General features: G+C 37.3%; 1 pseudogene; it reads right to left on the bottom strand.

The window, feature by feature from the left end:
• Positions 1 to 473: 473 nt before the first annotated feature.
• On the bottom strand, positions 474 to 1,847 carry LOC119528731 (annotated as a pseudogene).
• Positions 1,848 to 24,958: the final 23,111 nt, after the last annotated feature.

The raw sequence follows: 24,958 nt of genomic DNA, 5'->3' as shown, positions 1-24,958 counted from the left end.
TCCAGGAAGCATTTCACATAAACGTTAATTTCATTGCAGTGTGTTCTTCCGTGTTAAGAGAATATTTTCAGCATAAAATCAATATACAACTCTGCACAGTGTTGAAACATTCTAAGGATTAGATCAAAATGATTTTGAAGAAAATACATCATACTACTGCATACAGATACAGCAAAAAGCACTACCTAATATAGATATATCAAAATAAAAATGGTTCAGTAAATTTAACTGGAATAAAAGATAACACCATGCCATTGTTATGGGTAAGGTGGACAATAAAGAAAATCTTTCCACACATCTATTTTGTTTTTCAACTAAAACAATGGTTTTTAATGGGAACCAGAGGTATGCTTATAATCACATAGTCTGGACAGAAAAAAACTGTGGGTGGGTCAGAGGTTGGAAGGTTACAAAATAATTAGAGTAACGCTGGGTGCAGGAAGAAACTCTGTTTCAGAGCCTCAGGAGCCAGGCTAATACGGCTTCTCCCTGTGATCCTGTCTCTGTTCATTCCAGGAATCCATCTTGCCACAGTCAAAACCACTTCTGCCTCCACCACCCAGCCCCCTCAAAAACCCCCACGGCCACGGCCCCGCCCCGGCCACAGGAGCTGTCTGGATATACACTAGTCACACTTATTCCTCTAAGAGAAGTTCATGTTCCCACATGTCATATTAGGAAACTTCCGGTCCCCAGCTCGCTGCTGTCCTTCATTGCCACCACCTCCTGTGTTGGGAATCCTCACCAGTCACTGCCACTACTGCCACCAGCTCCAGAGCCTCCGCCGTGGGTTCTCAGCCTCCACGACCATTGCCACCATCCCCATTGAAGTCTGCTCCATGACTAGCAATGGAGACCTTGATAGGATTCCCAGAGAATTCTTTACCATCCAACCAGTCATTGGCGGCTTTAGCAGAAAGGGCGTCATCAAATGAGACTGTCGTTTCTCCCTTCAGCTTGCCTGTTTCCCTTTCTGGGTACAAATTAATCACAGGCTGCCCCTTTATCTTATTTGTCTTAATAATCCCAATCTGCTTGAAGTAATCAGCCACAGACTCAATTGTAACATTTTCACCCAAACCTTGCATGAAAATGGTATTGTCTGAATTATCCTGTTCAGACTCATGACATGATCTTTGGTCTCCAGGGCCACCAAATTTACTAAGGCCACCACAGTCAATCTGCCCATGCCATGTCTGCTTCCACACCACCCCACAACCTCTGAGTTCATAGCAACTACCCTGGCCGTGGCCCCCACTGTCCTGCTGGCTTTCCCCATAGCCGCTGCCATCACCACTCTGGTCCTGATGGCCAAGATCACCACCACCGCCACCACTCGTGCATGACTGATCATGTCTGTAGTTACTTCCGCCACCCCCACTGTTACTGTTGTATTGGTTCTGCCGTCCAATGCCATGAGGGGGATTAAAGGCGCTTTGCTTCTGTACACTGTTGCCCATAGCTTCCACTCTGGGGCTGCCTGTAACTACCACTCTGAGAACTGCCACCCGAGGTTTCCGAGGTGCTGTGGGATCTGGCTGCTGGCCGTAGCTAGGGCAGGAGGACTGTTGCCTGTGAGATGATTGGGAACTCTAGCTACTGCCATAGTCACCAATCAGTTGAGCCATATTTCTGAGGAGCTGACTGGGTGCTCTGCTCTGGATCTGCCCATAAGAAGAAACATAGCTGCTCTGGCCATAGCCTGAAGTGCCGGCTGACTGGCCATAACCACTGTGATTCTGCTGTCTGTAGAGCTGACTGCTCTGCTGAGAGTAGCCCTGCCCAGGCTGGGTGGGATTGGTCCCATAGCTTTGGGTTGCTTGTTGAGAATAGGCATTTGAGGCCATCTCTGCACATCATGCACTGGTCAACAAGCAACAAGATTTCAACACTACAGAGCACCAACACTTCCAGGACTGAGCAGCCCATACATCTTCCCCTACCCCCATTCCCTTTGTAAAACATTGTTTCTAGTGGTGAATTGCATAAAACCTGTGGTCTATCACAGTCAGAAATGAAGTTTTAGTCACAGGAAATTGAGTTATCATGCATTGAAGACCCTGCTTCAGGCTTTCTTGTCTCTCTTGTTCCTCTTCTAGATAGGAAGTGATTTATTTCCCTTCTGATATCTCCTTCCATCATTCTGAGTTTAAATCCCTCATCATCAATATTCTTCCTTTCTTTGCTCTAATTTGTACTCTGGGGCAGTGAAAGGGTGGTGCTTATCCTTAAAGACAGCATCACCAGACTCATTTGTCCTCTGGCTTCTGGTAGGGTTTGCCCACTGGAAAATAAGTAGGAAATAAGCAAGCTGGGAGAGAAAGGGGTCAGAGTATTTCTTCCCTGTTCCCTCTGTGTTGGATCTGTTGCCCTGTCCCTAGCACATGGCTCCAGCTCTCAGCAGGCTCTGGAAACAGTTTCTTCCTCTTGTCCAGTTGTGTTGGGGGTGGTAAACGGTTTCCTGCTGTTGCTAGTCCCTGGCTGACTCACCACCTCTGATTGATTCCTTTAATCCTCCCCACACCTCTGGAAATAGGACCTTTCTTCAATTCTCTTCAGGATCCCAGGGGAGGATCCCTCCTTCCGAGACTTTATTACACTATCTTTCAAGTGTTTCTAAAATCTTCTAATTATGGATTCAGCAAAAGTACCACATTTGTTCCCCAACAGGTATACTTTTACTTTAAAGTGAAGTTTAATTTTTAATAGTTCCCATGAATTTTGAAAAAAAAAAAATTCTTTGCAATGCTAGTAAGCTTTTTTTTTTCCCTGCAATTTTAGTGATATATATTCACATGCCATACAATCCATCCAAGGTATACAATCACAGTATCATCACATAGTTGTGCATTTATCACCACAATCAATTTTAAAACATTTTCATTACTCCAAAAATTAAAAAGAAAAATAAAAAAGAAAACCCCAAACATCCCATAGGTAGTAAGCTTTTTATTTACTTTTCTCATTAATTGGAGCACCATGCTCACAGACCATACTGAAGAGTCAATCATGGAGAAGTCTCAATTATGCCTTCTTTCTCTTTGACCTTCCCTTCTCATCCTACTGAAAAATAAATCAACCCCTTCTCCACCTCCACCCCCTCCCAAAAAGGAAAAAGAAACCTATCCAAATCTTTTTTGGATACATTAATTCTTATCAGTGCTACTTTACACCCAAGAGAGTAAGAATTTCTATTTTGTGATCTTCCAGACTCCTTAACATTTATGTGGCAATCACTGGTATAAGATTGACTTTCCAGTGTTACCACACAACACATCATAAGGCATCCACAAAAGACTAAAGATACTAGAACAAGCCAACTGATAACTGAGCTTTGATATACTGAGCTGCCATCATCTCTTTTCACTTAACGAATTCTTTGAAAGGAAGTTGGAAATAAAAGGCAAGGAGCAAAATGCCCAGTTGCCCAACAGAGATTTCTTTAGACTATAAAGATCACCTAACACATTTGTTTCTTCTTCCTTTTTTCTTGTTAACTATGTCTGATCCTGCTGTACAGGTGCTGGTTTATGCATTTTGCCTGTGCTGCTTCTCCTTTTTCTTCCACCGTTAACTCTTTCTGGATTCAGAATATTTTTGAAAAAGATTTTATCAGAGAACTGCATCCTAGGTGGAGTCTTAGAATCTTCAATCATAGAATAAGACTAAAAGCAAAATGAAATGACAATTAAATTTTATAAATTCTTTTATAAAGTTACAGTATTGTGGCAATGGACGTAGACTACTGTATGTAGCAAGAACAGCTGATTTTATTTTGATGGATAAATTTTGGTCATGTGTACATACTCAAAACCATGGCACTTGCTACAGGGATAACAGCACATCTAAAAAATCAATGAAATCAATGCCCGTGGTAGACTGAGATTTTTTTCCTCCCCCATCTCACCTCTTTCTGTTTTTTTTTTCTTTTTTCTTTTTTAAGGGTTAAACTGGGTGGTTTTCAGAGTTTTACAAGAGAACTATTAGTGAAAAACAATCTGATACATTCAATGTACTAAGGCCCTACTCTTTCCCTCTAATCTTTCAGCAGGACCCAAGGGAGGCTAAAGTTTAGATCAGTCTATTCTCTACAAGAACTTTGATTCACTATTAAATTCCGCCTAATGAAGATGACTTTGCCATCCCACGGCCATCAGCAAGCTATGTGTGAGACAATGCTAAACCCACCTTGTATAGAGGGACATTGTTCTTTCTTCTTAGTTACCCAAGTTGAATAGAATCTCTTGGAAATTCACATGCACAAGAGACCTGTGAAGTCAGTATCAGTATTAATCTCTAGGGTGCCATGGGCAGTCAAGTTAAGGAAATAACTATTTTGCTTAAGTACACACTTGTTCATGTCTTACATCATGTCATGTCTGTGATAAGAGCAAACAGCTGAGACAGAGAGAGATTTTTCTTAATGGTAAAATTAAGGTAATATAAAATATAATGTAACTTGTTGCAGAGTTGCTAATTAGAGTGAATCTGATGTTCCTGTACCCCCAGCCTTGCAGATAATAAATTTAAAGGGAGAATGTACAAGTCTGAGAATTTTGGAGCTTGTTTTAATGCTTAAAAAATTTCTGATATGTCAATTAAACATACTAAATAATAAATTGTGAAAGAAACTTTGATTCTGAAATTAAGATATTCTGTTAAATAAAATCCTGCAACTACAATGTCTATTTTATGTCACAAAACAAAATTTAAAAATTAGATAACTTCAGCCTTATAAATAATTTTTCTGTGGTCAGTAATGATCCAAGCTAGTACAGGAGATAAAGATTCATGCTTTTCGGAAGCAGAATAACACAGTGATTATGAGCATGGGCTCTTTCATTCTACCATAAACTACCTGTGTAAATTGGACAAATTACTTAATCTTCTTGGACTTAACTCACTTGTAAAATGAGTATTGTTCATCTGTATCACTACTGTTTAAGTTGTATTGTTAATGTGAACATTTATGATTTGATTCATATAAAGCACATATAAGAGTAAATGAAACATTAAGTAACAAATGTGTTACTATTATTAATATTTTATTCCTCACACACCACACTTATTATTGGTTAGCAAAACATTTGGTTGTTTAATGGGGAAAGCCAACTTCAAAGCTGATGAAGTAGAAACAGTTAACATATTATAGATAAAATAATGGTTTTGAAACAAAACATTCATATCCATTATAAAACATGCAACAAAATGTTAATTCTTGTTTTTTTTTTTTTTTCAATTCAATTAGTTAGAAAAACAGATGATTCACCTTCTGGTGGTGATGGAATAGTTCCTATTAGACCAACCCTTCTACTAACACCAATTATCAACTATGGAAATAGAGATTTTTTTTTAAAAAAAAACCCAAAGTTACTGTAGAATAAATAAATGCTGGCAAAATCTGAAGTGGACTTGATTTTTGGAAGAAAGGAACAGTGCTCTGTGAGTTTCTGGGTTTTACGGCTTATGCCTGAGTTCAGACTTACTCATGGACACAAGAAACAGCTAAAACTTGGATAGAAATCTACAGTCTTACTCACTTGAAGACCCAGATAACAGAGTTTGAGACTGCCACAAAAACCAGAGAGTGATGGAGAAAATACAGGAAAGGAGAAAATCAACAGAGGTTGTGCCTCAACTTCTGAGTATAAACTCGGACACTATCTCTGGCTGCCCCCTGAGTAACACATGAATAGATTTCAACAGTTTTCCTGCAAAAGGTCACGGAGTTTGGAGTTTGAGTTCAGCTGAATTAACTGCCTGCTAAAACCACAACCATAATAACAATAACAGAGACAGCGACAACAGAAAACACAATACCCTTCAGAGGGATGTAAGAGAATCCAGAGTCTTTAACAATATATCTCTCACAGGATACAATGTATATTTATAATGTCACTCACAGGATACCATTCCAAATTACCAGACAAAGGAAAAACATAACAAAACAAACAAACAAAAAACAACCAAGATATGTGACCCTTACTCAAGAGAAAAGGCAGTTAATGAAGATTGACCCTGGGATGACCCAGATATTGAAATAAACATATTTTTAAATGGCTATTATGACTATGTTTAAGGACATAAATAAAAATGTGCCTATAATGAGTTAATAAATAAGCAATCTCAGTCAAGAAGTAGAAACTATGAGAAAAAAACAATTAGAAATTATAGAACTGAAATACAAAATGTATAAAGTAAATAGAAATGACTGGATGAGTTTGACAGAAGACAGGAGATGAGAAAAGAAATGATCAACAAACTTGAGGATAGATCAACAGAAATTATCCAATATAAAGAATGGAAAGAATAAAAATTCTAAAAAAAATGAACAAAGCCTCAGTATTTGTGGAACAATATAAAAAATTCTAACATATGGTTAATGGAGTAGAAAATGTTTAAACAAATAATGGCTGAAAATTTCTAAATTGGGGAAAGATTTTCATTTATATATTTAAGAAGCCTACTGCAGAAAAACACACAAGGGAAATCACACCCGGCACAATCACCACTAAACTGCTAAAAACTAATGACAAACAGAAAATAGTCACAGGGTGTGCCGGTTTGGATGTATTATGTCCCCCAAAACATCATGTTCTTTACCGCAGTCTTGTGTGGCAGAAGTCTAGTGTTGATTAAGTTGGAATCTTTGGATTAGGTTGTTTCCATGGAGATGTGACCCACCCAACTGTGGGTAATACCTTTGATTAGATTATTTCCTTGGAGGTGTGGCCCCACCCATTCAGTGTGGGTCTTGATTTAATCACTGGAGTCCTATTAAAGAGCTTACAAATAGAAGGAGCTAAGAGCAGCTGAGAGTGACAGTTTGAAGGTAGCCATCGAAAGCTTAGCTTTGGAGATATTAGCCCAGAGTTTGCTCCAGGAAATGCTAAGACAGGACCCCCAGGCACTTAAAGAGAAATGTCCTGGGAAAAGGAACCAAGAATGCACAGGAGCTGAGAGAGGAGCTGAAACACAACCTGGGATTAGCAAACACCAGCCATGTGCCTTCCCAGCTAACAGTGGTTTTCTGAACCCCATCAGCCATCCTTCAGTGGAGGTGCCCTAGTTTTGATACTGTAGCTTGGACACTTTAATGGCCTTAAGACTGTAAACTTGTAACCAAATAAACTGCCTTTATAAAAGCCAATCCATTTCCAGTGTTTTGCATAATGGCAGCTTTTTTTTTTGCATAACACAGGGGAATAAGAATACAAATGACTTATTATCAGAACCAATCATAACCCAAAAGCAGTGGAATAACATTTTTAAAATGCTGAGAGAAAACTGTCAATTCAGGGTCATATATTCAATTAAAATAGCAGATATTTAGAGGCCCCTCCCCCTGCCAACCTCCTCAAATTTTGAAAGTTCTAAATAGCTCATGGGGTGAAAAAACTCACCAATGGATTTAGAAATAATTTTAAACTGAACAATCATGAAAACACAAAATTATCAAAATTTGGGCAATGTACCTAAAATAATGTTTAGAGGGAAATTTAGTTTAAAAACACTAATATTTGAAAATAAGAAAGGTATTTTATCAATAGGAAGCAGAAAAACAATGAAGAATTTAAATAAATTAAAAGTTGGTTCTTTAAAAAGAGCAACAAAATCGATAAACTCCTAGCTAGAGTGATCAAGAAACAAAGAGAGGGAACATAAATTATACCTACATTAGAAAGAGAGGGACTACCACCACAGATCTTATAAACATTAAAAGGATAATAAGGGACAACTTGATGTTAATAAGTGTAACAACTTAAATGAAATGGATACATTCTTTGAAAAATACAATTTAGCAAAACTGCTGTGACTGCAAAACCCTGTATTTTTATAATTTTTTTTCAATTGATTAGAAGAATAACACTCTTCCTTTTCATTTTGTTTTATATCTGAATTTTTTTTTACAGGAAATTCTAACTTTTTTTGTTTATGCCCTGGACCCCTTCTTTGATACTTAAGTGAAGCCTATGGATCCCTTCTCAGAATGATGCATAAACATTTATGTGTGAAGAAAAGTATACCAGATTACAAAAGGAAATTATTGCACAGATCTTTGGAAGGCACTCTCTTCTCTACTTTCTCTACCTTCTCATATGGCTGAGGGCCTGTAAGCTTCTTGGAGGTCATATGATCAGACACAGAAGATTTGTGAGACACACCCTTAATTCCCTGAGACAGCCTTTTGTGTGACTGAATATTTAGACCTTTATTCTGAAATTTTAGCAAAAGGTTATACAGTCACACCCTTGGCCTTTTATCTACAAAACACTTTCCTGACAGTGAATCTCTTAACTTCACTATCTTTTGCCCTCTTAAGAGTCTCAGAATTTGCAAAATCATCTGATTCTGGTTCCTTTTTGTTTAACAGCTCCACCCTCAATCTGTCTCTTTCCTCTTGTATTTTACCATAAGCAGACAAAAGAAAACAGGAAGCACCTCAATACTTTGTTTGGGAATCTCCTTAGGTGTATAACCAAATTCACCACTTACAAGCTCTGCTTTCCACATTACTGCAGGAGACAATTTCACTTCCCCCTTCCTCCCAGTTTCTATTAACATGTTCTACACTTCTGAGCCTTTGGTGGCTGCCTCTGAAAGTCCATATTTCTACTAACAGTCTGTTCAAGGTTATTTAGGCTTACTCTATTACATGCCTCAAAATTCCCCTGGCCTCCACCAACTGCCTGATTCAAAGCCACTCTGCCATTTTAGGTATTTGTTATAGCAGCACACCACTTTCAGGTGCCAAAATCTTTGTTAATTTTTTATGCTGCATTAACAAATCACCATAAACTTAAAGCTGTTTAGACATATGTCTACTATCTCACACTTACCCTGGGTTAGGAATCTGGGCACAGCATAGCTGGGTCCTCTGCTCCAGGGTCTCTCCAGGCTGAAATTCAGGTGTTGGCCCAGGCTGCAGGCTACCAGAGGCTTTACTAGGGAAAGATATAGTTCCAAGTTCTCTTAGACTGTTAGCAGAATTCTTGGCCGGAATCTGAAAGCAGCCCCCAGTTGATAGCTAGTAAATAATCAGGGACTTCAATCCTGCAACTATTTATTTTGAAAGTTCTTTTACACTTAATGGAGACTTTAGGACTCTGTATTACCACTTTGTGAATTTCAAAATACTTTCAGATCCTAGAGTCTATCTGCAATTCTTTGCCCCATGGCCCTCTCCAAAGTTCCTCTCACAACATGGCAGTTTATTTTTATAAGGCCAGTAGGAAAGTCTATACTCTCTCTTTTAAAAATAATATTATATTTTCTTTCTCATTATTTGTTTGAAAATAGTACAGGCAGTGTCAGAAAACCATAGAACAGATTATTTTCTTTTTGTCACTGTTTCACCTTTTCAAAAATGGAAATGGATATTCATCTATTAATTATCAGAATATGAATATACATATAGAAATATTTAATAAGCATAGAGTTTACTTACTGAAAAATAATGGCAACAATAATTGCAAATATCTTAAATGAATTATTTTAGCTGACAGCAGTATATTCAATAGAAATAATTTATTATAAATTGATAAGTTCTTCTAGATATAATGGCCAGTTACATGACACCTCCCAATGAGTCACAGTGAAGGACTGTATTTGCTCACCTAAATATATGACATAGTTGACGCACTGAATCAAGTGCTATCACTACCTCAACTAATAGAAATAGAGCTATATCATTTGGGAGCCTGTCTTTGAATGTTCTTCATTAATGCAGCAAGTCACAAAGTACATTCTTGTTGCTTTTCACTCTTTCCTCCATTTCCAACATCCACCTGGTTATATCAATGACTGGTGCCATTTTATCCAATTAGATAGAGATGATTCTAAATTGAGCAGAATTCACTCATAAAAATTGAGGTATTTATGGTTTGTCCTTAATTCTAGGGTGCCTCTTTTTCAGGTCAGTGTCAGTCTCCTTTACCTGAGCTATTGCAGTTTGTCCACACTTTGAAAGTTCTCTAATGCACATTTCTCTCCATGCTAGTCCATTTTCTCCAGTGCCACAATAGTTGTCTTAAAAAAATATAATAAATAAACCCAAGATTTTATTCTTCTGCCATAATATAAAAACTCTTCTATGGGCTTCTGTCATCTATCTGGTAAACTCTAAAGAGCCTCCATTTCCTGGCTTCACTCCACCTTTTTTTAGTCATTCTTGCACATGTTTTTGCTACATTGAGCCTCTCATTGTTCCTTGGTTGCATCAAGGATGTGGATGTATTTTCATGTTTGTCTTGCTTTGTTCTTGCTGTATCTGTGTTCTCTTTATCAAGACCCACCTTACTTTCATTCTTTTTTTCACCAGGTGGAAGCTGATTTGTCCTTCAAGGTCTGTCGTAATTGTTACCATGTTTTGTGATACACTCCTCGATCACTTTCCCTATCAAGGAAGAAAAATAGTTGCTTCTATACCTACATCACTTGTGGATATTTGCCATTGCACTTTTCACAGCTTTTTGTAAACACTTATGGGTAAAGTACCATGTGGCAAGACCATGTCTTCATTTATTCTGATATTCCCTGGCACCAAACACAGGCCTTCAAAGGTTTGTTGAATAATCTGAAAGATTAATTAAGTGGAGCTGTATCTAGACCAGGGTAAAACTTTCCAATGCAGCTAGGATGAGATTTAAAAACAGCCATTCCCCACCTTAGCTAAGTGATCAAAGTCAACGTCATCCATAATGGGGCAAATCAACATGATGTGCCTCCTGATATGATGCACTAGGAAAGACACAAGATCATGACTGCATTATTCTTACCAATAATGAATAATCTGCATTTAATCATTAGGAAACACCAGATACCCAAATTCAGCACCATTCTGAAAAATAACTGGCTAGCATTCTTACAAGTGTCAAAGGTCATGAAAGAAAAAGAAAGACTGAAGAACTATTCTAGATTATAGGAGAATAGAGTGATGACAATTAAATGTACCATGTGATACTGGACTTGATCCTGAACCACAAAAAGGACATTAGTGGGACAAGTGACAAAATTTGAATAAAGCCTGTAAATTAGATTATAATATTATCTAATATTTATAGTGTTATCTAAATGTTAATATGATTTCTAATGTTCATTTCTTGATGCTGATAATAGTGCTGTGGTTATATAAGATGTAATATTTGCAGAATGTTGGTGAAGGGTATAAGGAAATTCTTTGTACTATTTTTGCAACTTTTTAAAATCTGAAATTATTTCAAATTTTAAATATTTAAAAAATTTTTTAAATTTAAAAACAAAAAACAGCTTTTGCCCTTGGCTTGCTTTCCTTGGCCAGTCCATAATTATTTATGGAGTGTCTGCTATTATTCAGTTATGATGCTAAGTTGTCTCCATGCTCCCAAAGCTTTCATTCTGTTGGGAGAAGATGTTCATTAAAAAAATGAATAATTACCAGACCATGAATTCCCTTTTGGCCATTAGAGGCTCATTTCTCTGGACCAGGCTGCTGGGGCAAAATTTAAAGCACTATAACTTTGGCTCTAATATTCTGAATTTAAATCCTAATATACTAATTTAAAATCCTAAGGCTATCTACCATATTCAATCTCTACTCAGCACTTCCCACTACTTCTTCCCTTTATTCACTTATTTTTGTGTGGCAAAGGCATCTCCCCAAATAGGCAGTAAGAGATGAGATTTGCCTTGTCTTTTGTTTTTGTGTCTTTCCCAGATCTTTGTGACCAGCACACAATAAATGTTAAGTATTTGTTTACTAATGTTTTATTTAAATTCTGTTTAAAACTTGTACAAGTATTTTGAAATTCACAAAATTGTAAGAGTCCTAAAGTCTCTATAAAGTGTAAAACAGCTTTCAAAATAAAAAACAAAATTTACAAATTTGGATGTGCCTGTGGATATTTTGCTGTGGACAACACACAGTATTAAATGCTGATTGTATATGTACTTACATTCTACCTAGTTAAATTATCAGCAAATAAGTAACTTGATTATCCTGTGAGTAGAATGTGTCAATTTTTCTTTATAGAAATTACCCTTATCTCTGAAGAGGATATATTGGCAAAAAAAATAGATAATCACATAATTTGAGCTAAATTCCCCCAATAAAATTAAGTCCAAATAGGTAATATGAACTTGATTGCATTTAATCTTTGTGACACCTTCAGTGAAGTTATGAAGTTGCACTTTTCAAGTTTTACTACCTGACCCAATCTGTTGTGTGTTCAGTGGAGCATTTTTGGAGCTCTCTGTGGCCACAAAACTTCATACAATTCTGTGACCTTAGCCTTATTAGCATCATTCTCTGATCAGCTGAGTTCAATAAAGTTAATATAGGCTGTTTTAGAGCACAGAGATGTGAAAAGCCAGTGGACCAAGAACTAAAATCTTGGACTGACAAATCTGCCACTGACCCAGTGTCCTCCTAGGGACACTCTGCCTTTTTTGGCCCATCAGTAAGTTAGTACAATGGTTTTGTAGAAAGTACTCTAACATTAGAAATTCAAAGAATTTAATGCAGTATTTGCACTCATCTTTGACTTTCTGGTTCAAGTAAAAAGATAGGATTTCTTCAACTTTAACAGATAAATTTCTCTCTTTTTGGTATTCATGGACCCCCAAGTCTGATGTACAGCTCTTAGGGATGAACATTTTAGTTTCCTAATGATTAAGATCTAAGTCTTCACGTTCTAAACTTCGGATCTATTGTTCACTGTGAAAAAAATGTTAAAGACATGTAGTCCTATCATGTTTTCTTCCACCTTTTGCTAAGCTTTCAAAACTTCCTAATGTGAATAGACTTTTTCACTCTCTTGGGGCCTCTTAATTTTTAAGCACTAGTTATCTGAAATGCTGATTGTATTTCTGAGAAATTACTTTATGTAAAAGATGGAGCAAGATAGAGTTGCCTTTTTATCTTTCTGTGAAATTCTTTGGACCTAAAGTTGTGGTGACAAGGTTGCTTCTGCACAGTAGGTCCTGTTGCCACAGAAGAAGGCTGTTGAAAACAAGAACCCTGGCCTCTAAGTCTCTGCACACTTCTATCCATACTCACAAATATACAAACTTGTAGTTTCTGACGACAAATATACAATGACACTTGCTGACAATACAATATTTTTAAAAAACAAAAGTCATATATGTCAATATAGTAGAAAGCCAAGCTAATTGCACACAATCAAGATTCTTTCACACAATAACTTGGTGATTTGAAAGAAATCTTTTTATCTTTTTGGAACCATAGAGGAGTTATCATTAAAGATCTGAAATGAAAGAAAAAAGTAAGAAAAGAAGGAATGAAGAAAGAAATAAAATAGAACTATTTATTAACCATGCTCCATTGCGGGTAGCTGAGCTTGTACCTCGGCTTGCCAGGCCTGGGCCAGGGGACCTGATATCACCCCCTGGGGAGGGTAGTGGGTACGGGCGTTTAGTGCCCTCTGCAGCCCCCCCGAGCCTGGGGAGCGAGGTCAAGGCAGCTCCCTTTTCCTCACCCAAAATGTCACGGGCAGGGGAGGCTTGCCGGAGGAAACCGCCTTTCTCCCAACCGCCCTTTCCTCACTTCCTTATCTTGCCCACCCACTCCCTTGTGCCAAGGCCACTCCTGCCACCGCCAGCGCGCATGCACCGTGGCCAGAACAACTCCCGCCCGCTGCAACGGCTCCTGCGTCCTCTCAGAACCAATCCTAGCCCCTCTTCCTTCAATATTGCCATTTAAGGCTACTTCACCTCTTTTCCAGCCCTACCCTTCTTACCAGCCTATATAACCTGTAATCACCCCTGAATAAATCTCTTTGGCGCATACTCCTACTGGATGAAGAGTGTCTTGTCCTTATCGCCGCCCTCCACACCTTGCACGCCTCCCGCCGAGGACCCGGCCAAGTCCTCCGCCTCGCCCTCGCCTCCGGGAAAGAGCCCCCGCCGCCAGTACCCTTTAAGCAGCCCCGAGAGCTGAGGGCTCAGCTACCGGCCGCCACTCCCCCTAGAAGCAGTAACCGCTACCGCACTCCATAATGATAGGGTCCATATCTATCATGTTTACTTTCTGTACTTTCCATGCTTAGCTCAGTACATGGCACATAATAAATACTCATTAAATATTTATTGAATTAAAGAGTTATGAAGACATAGGAATATCAAATGCCGATGTTGGTAGCAAAGAGATCTGACTAACAACTGTGTGAGAACCCAAGGGAGAAAGTAGTAGCCTCAGAGTGTAATGTGTATGGAATGGCCTGGATTCAGCTAGATCCTTTCATTATGGTAAGAGAAGTATTATGGGAACTGAGGCACTGCAGGTGTTAAAGTGGAACACACCATCCTCCGTGTTCAAGAGCTATTGGCCATCTTTGGACCCCGTACAGGCAAACAATCAATAATAGGACACCAAAATGGAGAAATGGAATCTTCCAACATGTCGGTGGGTTATAAGGCTATCTGGAAATCCAGGCAGACAGTCAGCTCATAGGCAGTCTAACAACTGCTTTAACAAAGCTCCTGTCATGGGAATGGAATATGCAGTCGCAGAAGAATTTGTATGCAAATATAAATTGTCTTTTCTTAAATTTGAAGTGTTGCTTAGGGATTAGTATTTGATATAGTCTCTGTTCTCCAAACTATGGATATTGTATTTTTTTATTCTTTTTATGGATGCATCAAAATAAAGTCATATTCTCTTTTAAAATTACTTTTAACATTTTATTTTGAAATAATTTTAGGCAAAGTTGCAAAAATAGTACAGAGTTCCTAAATGTCCTTTAATGTTAAAACCTTACATAACAATAGCACATAGATCAAAACTAGGAAATTAACATTAGTACAATACTATTAACTACACTAAAAGCCTTATTCAAATTTCATCAGTTTTCTCACCAATATCTTTTCTCTGCTCCACTATCTATGCCAGGATCCCACATTAAGTTTAGTTTCCATGACTCCTTAGTCTCTTCCAATCTGAAGTCACAAATCCCTGCAAGAAGAGGAAATTGTTTTTTACTTTTAATCAGAATAATATTTCAAAAGTTATGTTGCAAGTTAACTTTTCAGCTACTATTATTGATGCTTCTTACATCTTCCCACACTTTCAGAGCACAGCCAATAAAAAGAAATAGGATACTGTGTTTAATTGGTGAGAGGACTTATAGCTCTTCATCCTGTAACCAGGAATTCTCCAATAACTACTTTGTGTTATTTAGCCTTACAATTTCTACAGAATTTTGGGGAGATCACTCAGAAATAATCTGACAACTTGCCCATTGGCTTACCAGTAGCAACAATTGTGAACAAGAGTAGAGCAGGTGAAGAAATCATGTAGGTTTCATTCAGTTCATTCGTTGTCATCAGCTGATGAGAACTAGAAATATATTAGGAATTGACATTACAAACTTTGGTCAAAGGACAGAGAATCTAGGATGTAGCTCATGGATCTACAGTGCCCAACAGGTGTCATTAATAAAGTGGAGGGGATCAAGAAACAGGATATGTGTGACTGTAAACAGCACAGTGTGTGATGAAAATGGCAAGTGCTCTTTGGCTCAGTGTCAGAAATACAATAGGGTGTGGTGAGGTTGGTGTTGAACTGGAGTATACACACTCCATCTAAAAGGGGCTGCTGGCATTCAGCTCCATTTGGGATTTACAAACAGGAATGTGAGCCCAGTATTGCAAGATCCTCAGATCTTTTTTCAAGAGAAGCCAGAAGCCTGGATTTTTATGTAAAAAATCTTATTTTTAAACTGTTGGTCAACTAATTGGCCTGTGTGGGTCAAACAAAATATGACTGTAGGTTGGTTCCTCACTGCAGGCCATGGGTTTAAAGGCTCCCATCCAGGCAAACAATGCATCGTTGTTTTTTATGTTCTGCAGAGCTTCCTTCACATTAACAAGACTTGTGAGGTGGGGCCATTTTCCTGATATTATAGGACCGCCTTCTAGGGCAAAGGGCTGGTAATACATGTCACCCTAAGCATTCTAAGTGTGTGTGCATGTGTGTGTGTGTAAGAAAGAAAGAGAGAAACTGATATTCAAATTAATACAGTGAGCATTACAGATATTGTTGAGGACAGAGCTACCTTCAATGGTAAAAAGGAACTGGGATATAGCTTATCATGGCAGACTCATTACAAGAGGAACCAAGGCAGAAATCCAGGAGTCATAACAGAGTCATTTAGTCAGAACCAAACTAAGAAGTTAATTTTATTCAAAGTCACCAAGTATAGAGTAGATCCCCTATGAGATAAAGGATAGTTCCAGTGAACTGGAAGACAGGAATAACTACATGTTCCTATGCAATATCATTTATATTGTCACTGTCCTGAGTGTGCAATGGCTGAGGGAAATGATAGAGAAAAATTTTAAAAATGACTGAAAGAAGATTGATATTAAAGGCATTATCACAAATGGATGCAATGTATCCATCTGGAGTCTTACTGAGGAAATTGACTATTGACGCAAGGAGAAGCCTTTCCTCCACATTAATCCAGAACCCCCTTGCCCTACTCTCTAACATCTCCAGCTTACACACCATATATTTCTTTATTGATATTGTCCATGTCTGTTTTCCCCTTTCCATATCCCACACATACACTAGAACATAAGCTCTTGTTTTATTCACTGAGGAATCCCCTGTGCCAGGCACATTGAAGTATGCAGTAAGTGTTTGTTGAATGGATTAAACAATCTTCTGAATTCTCACCAGAAGAATTCCATCAGCATGGTCAGGATCCAACTAGTGCTTTCAACAACAACCTGAAATCTGATGTGATGAAGACAAACCACAACAAACTTATGAAGTTCAGCCCACAGCAGGAATTCAGAGTAAAGGATGAGCACAGCATAAGACTCCTTAACGACCTTTTGACTTAAACCACCCTGTTTAATATACAATAACTTTATTTATTTTATTAACAACAGAAAAATAAAGGGTACAAAGCATCTGTAATTAATTTTGAATCTGTGATGGTGAATCCACCAATTTAGAAAAACAAGATTGCAAAATTATGGTGGTTTTCAAATAAAAGGGAAATTCTTAATTAGATGGTTCCAAATCTCCTATGGCATTGGTTCTCAAACATCATAGTGCATAAAGATCATCAGAGGAACTTCTTTAAAGTACTGATTCCAGGACCTTGCTCTCAGAGTTTCTAATTTAGTTGCTCTGGAGTGAGATTCAGACATTTTAATGTTTTTGGTTAGTAATTTATAGCACCTGCTATATACCAGCCAGTTGTTTACAGATAGTAACTAATTTAATCTTTAGTTCAAGGAGAAAAAGGAAAGTGAGATAACAAGAGGTCAAATAGTGAATATTAAGTCCAGGCTTTTAACTCAGGCAAATCAGCTCTAAGTGTATTTTTAGCTATCAATCCAAGTGATTTCGAAAAAAGTGGTCCTTGGTCCAAACTTTGAGAAACAGTTTTTTAGGCAATTCACATATGGGCTTTGGGGAGTCTATGAGATCCTTAAATTATAGGCAAAATTGTGTGCATCAATTTGCAGTGGATGGAGGTGGCCTAAAGGTACATCTACTGATAAATGGAATGGTGAACTGTGGTGTATACATACAACAGAATATTGAGTAGCAGCAAGAAGGAATGAAGTTGTGAGGTACATAACTAGGTGAATGGACCTTGAAGACAGTCTGTTGAGTGAAATAAGCCAGAAATGAAAAGACAAATATTTTAATGCCTCACTAATATGGACTAACAATAATGAGCAAACTCTGAGAATTGAATCTGGGAGCATGGGTTAGCAGGGAAAGGCTTATTGTAAAAGTTCCTAGATTGTAAGTTCTTACAGCAATCACATTTGTTCATGAGTTGTAACAGTTATTTATTAATTCTGAGATGCTGAGCTGTTTGAGTGTGACCTGGTCGGTCCCTGGAGCTTCAGATGTCTGTACAGCACCTGGGTCTTGGAGCCAGAGTTTGGCAGCTGTGATGTTGGTATAGCCCCATGCAGCAACTGTTGAAGAGGCTGAAAAGGAGATCAGACTTTGATTGGAGATATGAACGAAATGGACTTCGTTGAGATTGGGGTAGATCACACTAAAGGGTAGAGGATGAATTGTTGTACCCTTTGGATGATTGTATGATATGTGAATATATTTCAATACAATTGCATTAAAAAAATCATGTGCACATATTGGTAGTACACTTTTATACAAAAAGCATCTGAAAGATTTCCAAAGGACTTTATGACTGATACCCCCAAGGTAAGAACTATGCATATAAAGATATAAAAAAGTTTTTTACCCTGAAAAACTTCATTCCAGAAAGCATAAAAATAATATTTATAAAATATTAATAAAATTGTATTTGGAATATTCTCATATCTGAAGACATTACATACATGACAGGTATGATCTTTAAACTTTAGTAGTTTCAAATTTCTTTTATATTTCCAATTAATCATATCAGCATTCAACTACATATTATGAGGTGGTATATATTTGTGGTAGGTTGAAGGATTCTTAATCTTAATCCTCATCCCTGTGGGCATGAATGCATTGTAAATAGGACCTTTTGTATATATTATTTTTAGTTACAGTGTGGAAAACTGAGCCAGGGTGGGTCTTAATCTGGAAACAGGAGGCCTTATAAGGAGACCCTGAAAGTCACAGGAGTGAGAAAGGAGAGGACATTGCCACATGACAGGAAGCAGAAATACAAGCCAAGAAACCCCAAGGATTGCCAGTAGCCAGCGCCAGAACTCTACCAACTGGCAGGAAGCAAGTCTTCTGGCCTTTGAAATTGTGAGCCAATAAATTCCCCTTGTTTAAGCAGACCCCCTTTGTGGTATTTGTGATAGAGCTCTGGCAAACTAAGATGATATTCTTCTTGAAGCTCCTTCAACTCTTGAATAATCCTGGAATTTCAAGGGCCTTTCTCATTCAATTTCTCAGTCGATCAGGAGTCAGTTTTCTTCAAAATGTGGTGGAAAGAGGAAAAAATGGGATTTGATCAGTCTACCCTTGCTTTTACTTCTCCCTGCCATAGAATATTCATTATTGAAAATAGGATTCAACAGGTGCTGCTTCTGGGAGGTCCTTACTGATGTAGCTCTTACTTGGGCTGCAGTTGTCTCATTGAGCTCCAGCATTATAGTTCTCCCCAGCTCATATTCCCATACTCAGCTACTACTCTCCAAAATCAAGCAGTTATAAATTATGTCCAGAGAAGCTTTCAGTATCATCCAAAAGCTGTTCTCAAGACAGGCCTCCTTGACAAAATCTTTGGCCCTTTTGCTGAGCTCCAGTTTTTGGCCCAGAATTCTGCTTCCCTCAGTGTGATTTTCTTTTTCGCTGTTGTTAATTCTTTGATCATTCTTACTCCTAGGCCTTATACTGGCCACTGTGATCTGTCTGCTCTATACTAACCAGACTTCTCAACTACGAATTTTGAGAAGTGGGGAAAGTAAAGATTGGAACTTCCACTTCATTCTTCCAAAAGTCTCTTCACACAAATTCATCTCCCCAGTAACAAGCTCTACTGAGGTAACTTTTAGAAAAACACTAAGTAAACAAACAAACAAACAAATAAATAGTCTAGTTACAACCATCTTCTAGGACAAATGGTGCAGTTCACATTATATTTGCATAACTCAATAGGGCTATTCAAGTGACTCCATCCAGAAAAAAATGGTATGGTCAAATGTAGACAGTGGTTCTCATACTTAGATATAAAGGAGGCTTCCCCAAATTTAAAATTCTGTCTCAGCTGGTGTCTGATATAATCTTTATCTTAATAGGTACCCTGTTATCCAAATTTGAACAGTAATATAAAATTGAAGGAATTCCTAATAGAAAGCAATATGGAAGTAAACACAAAGAAATACAGAATTAATACTTAAATGTAATTGTTTCGAGAAAAATCTTACATTCTCCACTTTGACAATGGAATTGGAATTGAAAATAAACAAATTCATAATAAAAATTTGGTAGTAGAAAGTGCAATTCATATAGCTGGTGTGATGGTTTAAAGCTGTATGTACCCTGGAAAAGATCACATTCTTAAAGCTAATCCATTCCTGTGGGTGTAGACCCATTATAAGTAGAATTTCTGGTGAGTAGGATCTTAACTTCAGTTGAGATGTGACCCACATCATTCATGGTGGGCCTTAATCTTTTTACTGGAGTTCTTTATGAGAGGATAAAAGACAGAGAGAAGGCACAGAAAAAAGGACAGAGAAGCTCAGAGAGAAAAACTAGAAAAGCTGAGAGAGCATGCACAGAAAACAGAAAGAAACAACAGAAACAGAGGAAGCCACTGAAGCTAGGAGCTGGAAGCAATGAAACCTGGGAGAGAAGGACCAGCAGATGGGCTGAGGAGCTGAGGATCATGGTAGCCGGTCTTTGGGGAGAAAGCATCGCCTATTGATGCCTTGATTTGGACATTTCACAGCCTCAGAATTGTAAACTTGTAAATTAATAAATCCCCATTGTAAAAGCCAATCCATTTTTGATAAAATCTCAGTGAATTTGCAAGGGTTCTCCCTTTGTGGATTTTTAGCAAGAATTGGGCTGGATGTCACTGATGGCAAAGTAACAAATTGTTCTGTTTTCAGTCTGTATTTTCAGTGATTATTCAGTACTGAATTTCCTCCTGGATCAGGAACAAGACTTCATTTTGCTTTTCTTATCTTATTCTTTGTCCCAAAGGAGCTAAGAATTGTTTCAAACTTGCACTATGCATGAACTTTTGGGATAGATGGTAGAAGATTCATGAGCTTTAAGAGAGACAACATTTGGTGGGGAAAACTCCCAGATCAGGACTCAGGGAGCTGGACTCTATCTTCTGAACAAAGAGAAACTCTACTTCCTCAGAGGTAAGATAGGTAAAATAATACTGGCTCTGTCTATCTTACCAGATGGTGTGAGAAATAAATGAGATAAAGGATAAAAAAATTATAGAAAGTTCTCAAGAGCCCTAATATATACTATTACTCTAGGGTAAAAAACACTGTAAGTTTCAAGGTTTAAGAAATCAGGGCCAATTTAATTTAGAAGTCAGTATATGATTTTTTTATTAGTGTGCTTATAATTTTATCACCAACAGGAAAAAATCATATATGATTAGGTCCTGAAGAGAAAAAAAAAATCATAGATACATGATTAAGTTGTTCAAACTGACCATCTAGCAAAACCATAAAATAACCATTGTTCAACCTGGTAAACGCTGGTCATAATTTTTATAACCAACAATTTTATTCATCCTTTCCTCAGAGTAAGAGCTCTTGGAAAAATAATTACAACAGCAATTAATACCTTTCAAACAATGTTCTGGATGAAATAGATCTACATTCTAGCCCTGTGCCACACTTTTGGGCATGACTTGGGTAGTTATTGTCTTTTTTCCTTTGAAGGTCCACATTTGCATGTGTACACAGATGTTTTGAGAACCTGTTTTTGAAAAGTTGACTCTTGGAGCAGACTTGAAAAGTCCACGGAGGATCAGTGATCCGTTAAGTGAAAAACAAATTTCACCACCCACATGGTGTTGTCCCAAACATGTTAACGGAAAAGAAGTATTCAGAGCAAATTAACTCAGAGTTTCTCCAAGATTTCTTAATGTAACTAAACTTCATTAAGAAATGCATGGAATTTTTTTGTTTTAATTGATATTTCACATTAACTAGCTGGCATCCCTTAAAGGTCTAAGAGCAAGCCATTTGACTGAGCTCAGTCACGTGTGAGACTAATCTTAATGATTTCCTAAATGATGTTATGAATGATGGGCCAAGATGATTCCCATGATGAAAATCGGTGTAATGACACTAAGGGCAAACTGTATACAAGCCAAACATGGAATCAGACACTTCAGTTTAAGATCAGTGATACCACATCCTAAAAGAGCTTATTGCTCAAGTTTTACTGAAGACCAATAATTAATACTACCAGCATTTGAAATATGTACTTCAATGATTGAAATAATTGAATAAAAATGTGGACTATCCAAAGTGGCTAATTTTTAAATGGAATCATGTATTTTACAGTCATCTCTAAAGCCTTCTCCCTCAAACTTAAAGATATATATGGCTATAAAATGAGATTTAATTCCATCCAAAAAAGCAATATTATAAAAGATACCATATCACACACTTAACTTTTCTTACTTATCCATAGACACACACACACACACAAACACACACAAGCATTTTCCATGTTATAGGCTCCTGGCATGGAACTATCAAATTCCAGAGTAGTTTGGGGAAAATACCTTGGTAGAAGAAAAGCAAAAACAAAACAAAGAATAAACTCAATTAAAAAAAATTGTCAAATGATAGGAATAGAAATTTTTTAAAATAGCAATTATTTTTTAAAATATCAATTATTAATATATATGAAGAAATACTCTAGGTGTCAAATATTTGGGCACTCACTTTCTTAAATCATTAGAGGTCAAATTGATAGAGCCTTTGGAGGACATTTTGTCATTATCTTTCAAAAATTTAAATAGATACACCCTTCATCTCTGTAATCACTCTTCTAGCATTCTTTCCTATAGATATACTTGCATATATATTGAAGATGTACATAAAGCATTTTCCATTATAGCTTGTTTCCAGTTGTGAACAACTTGGAAACAGCTCAGTTATCACTTAGGGTATGGTTAAATACATACCAGAACATCTTTTCTTTTGATTCCTAGCAATTAAAGAAGAATCTGAAAAATCTCAAAATTAAGTTGGAAAAAAAGAAGTTTTCAGTAGTAATATATTGCATAATGGTACTTATGTATTTATATAAAAAGCAAACTAATAGCTAACTAGAAAAGTACATACCCACAAAAGTGCCAACATCCTCTGAGGATGGGATGGAGTAGTGGCTAGGAAAGTTAGAGGCACACTTTTACTTTTTAGTTTATATATTTTATATACTTTTATAATCTTAGCTACCTTTCATGGTCAGTTTGGGGCAATGGCATGAGACAATGCTGGATTTACCTTGCTTCTTTGAGCCCAGACAATAGTCTACACTCTCACCTCCTCTTCATCTGCTAGCCAATGTGGGAGCAAATCTATCGGGCATTAGACTGATGCTTAGTTGGTAGGGGCCACTCTGAACGCAGCCTTCCAATTCTGCAAAACTATACAATTAGGAAATGATCCCCTCAAAAGAAATAGTAGGTATTGCACTCCTTATGTGACTGAATGTTGTGCCTCGTCCATCAGAAGACTGGCCTCTGAATTCTCTCCCTTGTCACACTGATGGACTACTTTGACTGAGGTGCTGCAGCATTTAGAGTGTGGTTTGGGGGGCAATCCCTTGAAACCTTCTTCCATCAGAATCTATTTTTTACTAACATGTTTAATATCCCTTCTGTGACAAGTATTGTTTTGGATAAAGCTTATAAATATAACTTACATAATGTGGTATTTTCAATGAGGTGGTAGGAGGAAAATTTGCCTACATTAGGTAACTAAAAATGCTCTATGCTATTAAAATAGTGTAATATATGTGCAGAATTTAGGTTTATTTAATATGTTAAGTCAGAGCCAATACCATGGCTACACTTTATCAAAGATACATAGTTAAAGAATGACCTGAAGTGAAGAATATAAACCAACATGCAAATAAACTTGAGAGTAGATTGTCTCTCAGTGCATAGCTAATTCCAAGCTACCAGATTGCCCATTCCAGGTAGAAAGTTTGGGACCTGGGCAGACAGTTGTTAACAAAAGTGTGACTTCTTAGGATAATCTGTGGGAACACCAAATTCCTAATAGGAGACTTGAACCATATTATTTTAGCATAAAACCATTAAAACAGTTTATTAATAAATAACATGAATGTTCCTGTATCAAACCCTATATGAATTTTCCTTCTGAACTTCCTTTGTGAAAACTGCATTTTCTCTTATGTACCCTATGGCTCATATGTCTTTATTTTCTACAAAAATACCTAAGCCAAAAACCTGCAAGCCCTGACATTCCTTCCTTTTCTTCATCCTTCACAGAAAATAATTTTACCAGTTTCTGTGAAAATTTCTAGCTCTTTGACAACTTTCTCCACTTTAAAAAAAAAACATGGAAATAAATCTCTTTAGATATTTCTAACTTTTCTGGATAATTTTGGTAAATTGTGTTTTAATAGAAAATTACCCATTTCATCCACAGTTTCAATTTTTTTTCATAGAGATAAGCAAAGTAATATTTTATATTCATTTTGATTTCCTCTTTCTCAGTGGTGGCTCTATCCTTATTGGTTCCTATTATCTATAGTAGTGCTTCCTTCCCAATCTGTTCCAGTTTGGTAATGCTGCCAGAATGCAAAACACCAGAAATGGATTGGCTTTTATAAAAGGGGGTTTATTTGGTTACACAGTTGCAGTCTTAAGGCCTTAAAGTGTCCATAAACAAAGGGTACCTTCACTGGAGAAAGGCCATTGGCATCTGGAGAACCTCTGTTAGCTGGGAAGGCACATGGCTGGTGTCTGCTTGCTTCCAGGTTGTGTTTCAAAATGGCTTTCTCCAAAATGTCTGCATCAGCTTCCAACCCCCGTGTTCAAAATGTCTGTCTCAGCTCTAGCTCATTGTGAGCTCCTTCTGTCTCCAGTAAACTAATCAAGGCCCATGCTGAATGGGTGGGGCCACACCTCCATGGAAATTATCAAATCAGAGTTATCACCTACAGTTGGGTGGATCACATCTCTACTGATACTGAACCAATAGGTTCCAACCCAATCCACACTAATACATCTGCCCCCACAAGAATCCTTTAAAGAATATGGCTTTTTCTGGGGGACATAATATATACAAACTGGCACACCACCCCACCCCCCCTTTTTTTTTCTATGTAGGTTAGCTGATGGTTTACTGTTTTATCCTTCTAAGAAACAAAGTTTTGATTTATTTTACTATTTTTGTTCTTAATTCATTAAATTTACTTTTATTTTTATTGATTTCTGCCTTCTGCCTTCCTTATTTTGTGATTATGTTTTATAATTTGTTGTTTGGATGCTTAAATTATTTATCTTAA

The sequence above is a fragment of the Choloepus didactylus genome, chromosome 3 (genome assembly GCF_015220235.1).
Source record: "Choloepus didactylus isolate mChoDid1 chromosome 3, mChoDid1.pri, whole genome shotgun sequence".
Taxonomy (NCBI): domain Eukaryota; kingdom Metazoa; phylum Chordata; class Mammalia; order Pilosa; family Megalonychidae; genus Choloepus; species Choloepus didactylus.
Note: the sequence above shows the minus strand (reverse complement) of the source record. Positions and strands in the feature narration are given on the sequence as shown.